Genomic DNA, 8,313 nt, shown 5'->3' with positions numbered 1-8,313 from the left:
TGACTAAATGACAGAATGAGCACTGTTGCTTGTGGGAGATAACAGCCTTAACACTCTTTTCCAGGATGGAGGAACTGTCTAAAAAGGAAGCAGCAATCCTAAATGAATCCCTTGGGGATCTGCCTCTAGAGAATGGCTAGGTGCCTGGTCTTCCGCACGGAATGTGGAGTCAGGTGGTCTGTGGGTAGAGCCCCTGAAGAGTCCACTAAACATCTACTGTGTGAGAACTCAAAGATTGGTCCGAGTTCGTGCTCATAGCATTAGGAACACATTATTTTGAAGCACTCATGCAGTAGAACCCAGAACATACCAGAAACATGAAGAAAGAGATTGTTTTTGAAACCAATTCCATGCTTAAGGAATGTCTTTATACTTGTTACCTCATACAATTCATGTTTTTCATTAAAACAAAGCCCCTGACATTTTTAGACAATCAAACATGGCACATAATTTGTTTTCTTGGGTGTTTGAACAGCCCAGAAGGTGGGGTCCAAGGACATTAGTTCTGGTTGAAGCTCTGCCTATACTAGCTTGAGTAAGTCACTTCATCTCCAGAGTCTCATTTGCTTTGTCTGTTAAAAAAAAAAAGGCAATTATAGATACCAACGTCCCTGCCCTTCCCAAGGTGTGACTTCCAGACCACAGTCCACGTGAAAGAGCTTAGAAAACAAGGCGTGTAAAGTGTTCGCTGTTGTTTCCTGGTGTTGATCTTGGAAGAAAGTAAGCACATTATGGCTTTGTGAATGACAGGGAATGGAAGTTTCTCGACGGTGAAAGACAAACACTTCATGGCCTACTTTAGTGACACTGTTCACCTTCAAGATCAAATGAAGTGTCAAATGCAAGAAATAATAACAGAGTAGAAACTGAAGTGGTGGAGTCATCTCCCTGAGAACTGGGCTGGATTGCAACAGTGTGGTCAGCAGAAATGTAGCAATTCCAACAGGTATCTGGAAGCTTAGTGATATGATCTTTTCTCTTCATGAAGAGAGGAGCTAGCAGGGAAACTTCTCTCCCGATGACTCCTTATTGTCATTAACATGCAAACAGGTCTGTTCTTACTTCAACCTCTTCTAGCCCAATTAAAATTCTCTTCCTAAATTCAAAAGTCCTATCCTACTGTGAAATATGTTCACCTCTTTAAATAAAAAAATTTTTTTTCAAATATTACTTATTTTTGTTAGAAAGGCAGATATACAGGGCCTGGTGTGGTAGCCTAGCAGCTAAAATCCTCATCTTGCACATGCTGGAATCCCATATGGGCGCTAGTTCTAATCCTGGCAACCCTGTTTTCCACCTAGCTCCCTGCTTGTGGCCTGGGAAAGTGGTGTAGGAGACCTGGAGGAGGCTCCTGGCTCCTGGCTTCAGATCAGCTCAGCTCCGACCATTGTGGCCACTTGGGGAGTGAATCAGCAGGCAGAAAATTTTCCTCTCTGCCTGTCCTTCTCTGTGTATATCTGACTTTGCAATAAAAACAAATCAATTTTTTTTAAAGAAAGGCAGATATACAGAGAGAAGGATTTACAGAAAGATCTTCCATCTTTTGGTTCACTCCCCAAATGGCTGCAATGGCTGGAGCTGAGATGATCTGAAGCCAGGAACCAGGAGCCTCTTTCCAGTCTCCCACACAGGTGCAGGGTCCCAAGGCTTTGGGCTGTCCTCGACTGAATTCCCAGGCCATAAGCAGGGAGCTGGATGAGGCTAAGTTAAATTGGAATTTCAGCTATTTTATGATTTTTTAGGATAAGGATGTGTCTTGTGTTTAAACCATCCTTATAGTAAGACATTACTGGTTTATCTGCAATTCACATTCAATTGGATGTCTTGTGTTTTATCTTACAATTTTTATTTCAAATTTATTGACATTAGGTTTTGAAGGGCACCCTATGAGAAATAAAGATATAGGATCATAAACATCTTTCTCCTCAAAGCGTGCCAATAGCACTGATATTACTCAGAAGTTTATAAGGAACGTGGAATCTTGGGCTCCACCCCAGACTTATTGAATTAGAATCAGGGCCCCTGTGTTGTCTGGGTCTGAAAGCACTGTCAGGCACGGGGGGTTTCCATGTAGCTCCATGGAAGCTCTACTCATCCAGTCTGGCCACTGGGATTTTTTTTATTTTGAAGACTAAAAATAGGTGTGACAGTTAGGTCTGAGTCAAGTTGAAGCCATGTGGGTCTCTCACCCAGGAACAGGGGCCCAAGCACTAGGGCTATCTTTTGCTGCCTTCCCAGGAGCATTGGCAGTGAACGCGCACAGCAGAGCAGCCAGGACTTGAAGTCGCACTTCAGTGTGAAATACTGGGGGTCGAAGGTGGCAGCTTCACCTGTTCTGCCTCAACGCAGCTCTTCTGCACCTGCTGATTCTAATGTAGAGTCAACAGATGCAAGTCCTATCACTGTCTTTTGGCCTCTATCTCACCCGCTATTACTCAAACATTTATTTATTTATTTTTAAAGATTTATTTATGTTTATTGGAAAGGCAGATATAGAGAGAAGAGGAAAGATAGAAAGATCCTCTGTCCACTGATTCATTCTCCAAGCAGCCACAACAGCCGGGAGCTGAGCTAATCCAAAGCCAGGAGCCCAGAGCCTCCACCCCAGGTCTCCCACCTGGGTGCAGGGTCCCAAAGCTTTGGGCTGCCCCCTATTGCTTTCCCAGGCCACAAGCAGGGAGCTGGATGAGAAACGGGGCTGCGGGAATTAGAACTGACGTCCATATGGGATCCTGGTGTGTTGAGGGTGAGGACATTAGCCACTAGGCTACGGTGCCAGGCCCAAGAAACATATTTATTTTTTAATGAAAGGAAGGGAGGGGCGTTTGGGTGGTGTTTTGGCACAGTAGGTTAAGCTGCCACCTGGGATGTGACTTCCAGTATGAGCTTTGGTTTGAAACTAGCTACTCTACTTCTGATCCAGCATCCAGGAAAGCAGCAAAGAATGGCCCAAGTGCTTAGGGTTCCTACCACCCACATGGAGACCTGGGTTTATGCTTAGCAGGTCCCAGCTTTAGGGAGTGAACCAGAAGTTGATGATCTGTCTCTCTCGTCCTCTGTCTCAATCTACCTTTCAAATAAGATACATTATAAGTGAAAGGGACCCAGACAAGATGAGAATTTTTAAAACAGATTTCTTTTATTTTTATTGGAAATGTAGATATACAGAGAGGAGAAGGGACAGAGAGAAAGATCTTCCGTCCAATGATTCATTCCCCAAGCGGCCGCAATGGCTAGAGCAGCTGATCTGAAGCCAGGAGCCAGGAGCTTCCTCCTGGTCTTCCACGTGGGTGCAGGGTCCCAAGGCTTTGGGCCGTCCTCGACTGCTTTCCCAGGCCACAAGCAGGGAGCTGGGTGGGAAGCGGGGCAGCTGGGACTAGAACCAGAGCCCATATGGGATCCCGGGGCATTGAAGGCGAGGACTTTACCTGCTAGGCCACGCCGCCGGGCCCTAATCTAGGCTTTAATCTAGGACTTCAAGCTCGGCTACCGCGCCAGACCCAAGATGAGGATTTTATTAAATTCTTTGTGCTCCACCTGAGGCTGACTGAACCAAAATCTCCAGGTTTGGGCTAGTTTTCAGCAAGTATCTACTTTTTGCCGAATAAGCCCTCTCTGCTTGAGAGACATCCAAGTTTGGGCAAGCCAAGTGGGTTCTCCAGCTGCCACCTGGCCCCCAAGGCTTGGAGGGAAAACAGACCACCTATGGGAATGTAGCATTCAACTTGAATGAAGTCTGGCTTTCCTCCTGCTCTCCTAGCCCCCCTCAATTTCCCCGGGGAAGGAGACAAAGCCGGGTGGTCCCGCCTGCTAACAGAATTTCCCAAAAGTTAGCATTTCTGTAAGAACTGCTGCGCGCCGCTTGGGTGTGAAGGTGCTCATGTCTTCCACCAGACGACTCATTTGTTTTGACTCTTGGGATATGAAATGACTTCTTCCGAGTCTATTTAGAATATAAAATGAATTATGAGAATGGCCCTTGGAGCAGTTTGGAAAGACTTAAATAATTCTGAGTTACAGTATCCAGAGCAGATGTGCTTTCCTTACCTAGTAAATGCTGCAAATCCCAGCTGCAGAGAATGACAAAGCTTTTGTCAGGTGCGCTGGATCCAAGGGCTGATAAATGAGCTTCGCAGCAGCAGTTAAAGAAACCATCTCGGGCTTTGCTGCAGCGGTATGTGGCAGTGGAAGTACAAAGCTTGAACTGGGACAGGCAGGCTCCTAGTCAAAGGAAAAAAATGACAAAATGCTCTCCTATCTTACGAATCCGACCTGAGGTTGAACCTGGCTTCTGCCTTCGTCTGTCTTTAGATTTTGCAACGCAACTGGATAACAGTTAACCTTTTCTCTGTTTCAGATTTATTTTCCCACCAATTCAGAGGAACACAGCCATGCTGAATTTCCTCAAGGAGCGACTGAACAATGGAGAGGAGGAGGAAAACTATAGAGCTGACAAGGTTTGTTTGCTGGAAGCCAACAGCCCTGTTTCTGGGTTGTTGGGGTTCTGGGCTCTTCACAGCCTAATTCATGATCAGGCAGCCATGGCGCTCTCAAGTTCCAAGGGGCAGACAGGCAGGTGTTTTTGCTTTTCAACAAGTCTAAAGAAGATTTTCTTTGTTCATCTTTTATGACCTTAGCTAAACTACTTGAGAAATGAACCTACAAGGTAAATTTGATTTTTTTTTAATCACAGTTTTTGAGGTTCATAACTCCCAAGAGGAGAAGTCTTTTCAGTGTGGTGTCTAAAGAGGGTGGAAAATGGCAGGACACTTTTGCAGGAAGTACATAAGATAAGCCGGGAGGCAAAGAGAGAGCAGTGAAGCTCAACATAGGTTTTAAATGAACCCTCTCTGGAGTGGTCATTTGGTTGAAGGGTTAATCTGCCGGCTTGGACACTCAAATCCCATGTTGGAGTGTGTGGGTTTGAGGCCAGCCCCACTTTCAGTTTCCTACTGATGGGCACCCTGGGAGTCAAGCAACTGGCTTGGTACCACTCATGTAGGGACCTGGACTGAGCTCTCCTGGCTTTGTCGTGGACTGTTGTAGGCTTTTGGGACTTGCAAATGGGAGCTCTCTGTCTTCTAAAGAAAACATCCAATCAAAATACTTGGAAAAGAAACAAAAATCCAGTCCCTCATGAGAACTGCCATGTGGGGGCATGCCCCAAAGACCTAGACTTCCCACTGGCTCATCTACGAGTTGCCAGAATTAGATCAACTCTACTTTTAATCCATTACACATTAACCTAGGACTTTCAGGAACACCCAAACTATTATCCAAACCCTAATAGTCTCCCGCGTGATTGGAGTGTTGGAGGATGTTAGTCTGGTGAAAGGTCACGGTCTCTTTTCTTTGTTGTTTTGTTTTTGTTTTTAATTCATTCTTAACATGTTTTGAACCATCCTTTCACTTGGACGGGCATCTTGTTAAAAAGCAGTTTGAGTCTGCTGCTCTAACTGGCTCCAGCTGCTGTTGATGTAGCAGCTCGCTGGCCTGTAGACCACACTGATGGGCTGCAGTCATAAGGCTGCAGAAGGGTTTGCTGAAGCCCTGGGCCAGTCAGGCCTATCCGGAGAAATGGAACCAACAGGATATAGGTAGGAAGACCAACTGAGGAATCACCTCGGGAGACTGTGGGAGTCCCAATCCAAAGTCTGTAGGGCAGGGCTGGGAGCCCTAGTGGGAACTAATGCAGCCATCCGACCAGCATTGCTTCTTCCCAGGAAAGGCTCAGCTGTCGCCCCTGAGGGTTTCCAAGTCACCCACGTGACCCAGGGTCACCTCCTTGCAGTTGGCTTGCAAATATTGACACCATTTATAAACCACCATTCCAGTAACACCTAGATTTGTTTGATTGGATAGCAGCGTCTTCGAGCCCAGGTGACTGATACAGCATCGAGTTTTCACTAATGGATCAAAGCAGAACTGCTCTGTTGAGTTAGGAGTGGGAAGGCTGCAGTCACTCCTCCAGGCCCTGCTCCTCCACAGCTTCAGAGGTTTCTAACGAACATAGTTCCAGAAGCATTGCCTTTGGAACAGGTGTTAGCCTAGCAGTTAATGATGTCTATTAAGACTCTAGAGTCTATAGCAAAGTACATGGATTTGATATCTGGTTCCTGGCTTTCACACCCAGCTCCAGTGACATTTCAAGAAACTGGGTCCCTGCTGTTTATGTGGGAGACGGATTGAGTTCTAATACCCAGTCTCCGACCCAACAGATCCTGGCCATCGAGAGCATTTGGGACATAATCCTGCAGGTAGGGGTCCTCTTTTTGCCTCTCAATATCTTTCTTTAGCTGTCAAATACAGATAAGTAGCAGCACCTGATATGGAATTAACTTAAATCTGAGCAAAATCGCTTAGCACACTATCAATATATTTTGGTGGTTTATGCATATTAGCTGCTTTCAGTAAAAGTAGTCTTCAAACAGTTAAAGCTACATGGATTTCAAAAAGCCTTTTTTTGCACCAAAACAAGCTTAATTTTTTTTTTTAGGATTTACAGAGAGGAGAGACAAAGACTCTCTCTGTCTACTGGTTTACTCTCCAAGTGGTCTCAACAGCCAGAAGTGAGTTGATTGTAAGCCAGAAGTCAAGAGCTTCTTCCAGGTCTCCCATGCAGGTGGTGCAGGGTCCCAAGGCTTTGGGCTGTCCCCTACTGCTTTCCCAGGCTGCAAGCATGGAGAGGGAAGGGAAGGGAGCAGCTGGGATTAGAATTATCGCCCATGTAGGATCCGGGGCACGCAAGGCACCTGGCCCAATAAACTTAATTCTTTAAAAAAAACTTTTATTTTATTTAAAAGGCAAACAGGGCCTGGCGTGGCAGCCCAGTGGCTAAAGCCCTCACCTTGCACATGTCAGGATCCCATATGGGTTCTGGTTCATGTCCCGGTGGCCAGCTTCCTATCCAACTCCTTGCTTGTGGCCTGGGAAAGCAATAGAGGGCAGCCCAAAGCCTTGGGACCCCGCACCCCCATGGGAGACCTGAAAGAAGCCCCTGGCTCCTGGCTTTGAATTGGCTTAGCTCTGGCTGTTGTGGCCACTTGGGGAGTGAATCAGTGGATGGTGAATCTTCCTCTCTGTGTATCTGACTTTCCAGTAAAAAAAAAAGGGCAAGCATATAGAAGGGGAGTTTATATTTATTGGTTCAGTATCAAGATGGCTGCAGCCAGGGCTGCGTCAGCCTAAAACCAGGAGCCTGGGAGCCCATCTGTCTCTCAGGTGGGTGACAAAGACCCAACTAGTGGGCCTCCCTCTGCTGCCGTCCTGGGTGTGAGTCAACAGGAAGCTGGATTTGAAACAGCAGCTGAGCAGCTTTAAGCACGGTGTCAAGGGTCCACCCAGCTTCTCCTTTGATCCCATTTCCATCAACTTTTTGCAGCCACTTTGTGCTATTGTTACCAATCAGAATTACTGAAAAATACTTTTTTTTCCCCCAGAGAAAACTGGATCCATTTGGGCACATGGAATGATCTACAGTGAACTCCTGGTAGCTCTTTCTGCCTCTCCCTCTCAGCTGGTGGCCTGGCTGACCAGCTTCGCTCACCTTTGCTCCAAATGAACTGGTGAATGCAAGCCAGGCCTGGGCCAACACTGAGCACTTAGACCTGGCAGGGAGAAGGTCAAAGGTAATTCTTCTCTTACTGCTTCGAATGATCCTGTTTACCCTTTGGATGTGCTGACCAAGAACTTGACTGTCTGACCTGGGGGATGGAGGAAGTACTAGATTTTCCTAAGATTCAACTGCAGGGAAATGAGAGGGTCCTTCAAAAAGTTAATGGGGTTAAAGGAAACTTACTTTGAAGCGAAACAGATTTGAATTCCATGCCTTTCAAGGGTTCAGAAAGTTAATGGAAGTGCATATTATGAAAAAAAATTTAAGGATTTTTTTTTTTGCACCAAAATCTTTTCAACTTTAAATGTACCTATTCTCCCTAACCTTTTATTTTCCTTTCAGATTTATTTTGTTTATTTGAAAGGCAGAGTTACAGGGCAATCTTCCATCTGCTGCCTCATGCCCCAAATAGTTATAACAGCCAGAGCTGAGCCAGGCTGAAATCGGGAGCCTAGGACTCCCTCCAGATCACCCACATGCATGGCAGCGGCCCAGCTTGGACCACCTGCTGCTTTCCCACGGGCACATTAGCAGGGAGCTGGACTGGTAGTGGAGCAGCTGAGACTCAAACCAGTGCTCATCAGATGCCAGTGTCGCAAGCTGGTTCCTGCTCCCCACTCCACAAACTTTTTGAAATATTTGGTAGCAGGCCTGCAAACTTATGAGTTTCTGTTACACAAATCGGGACAGTCTTTCTT

This window comes from Ochotona princeps, chromosome 15 (assembly GCF_030435755.1).
Source record: "Ochotona princeps isolate mOchPri1 chromosome 15, mOchPri1.hap1, whole genome shotgun sequence".
Lineage (NCBI taxonomy): Eukaryota > Metazoa > Chordata > Mammalia > Lagomorpha > Ochotonidae > Ochotona > Ochotona princeps.
The sequence above is the reverse complement of the archived record's forward strand: the minus strand, read 5'-3'. Positions refer to the sequence as shown.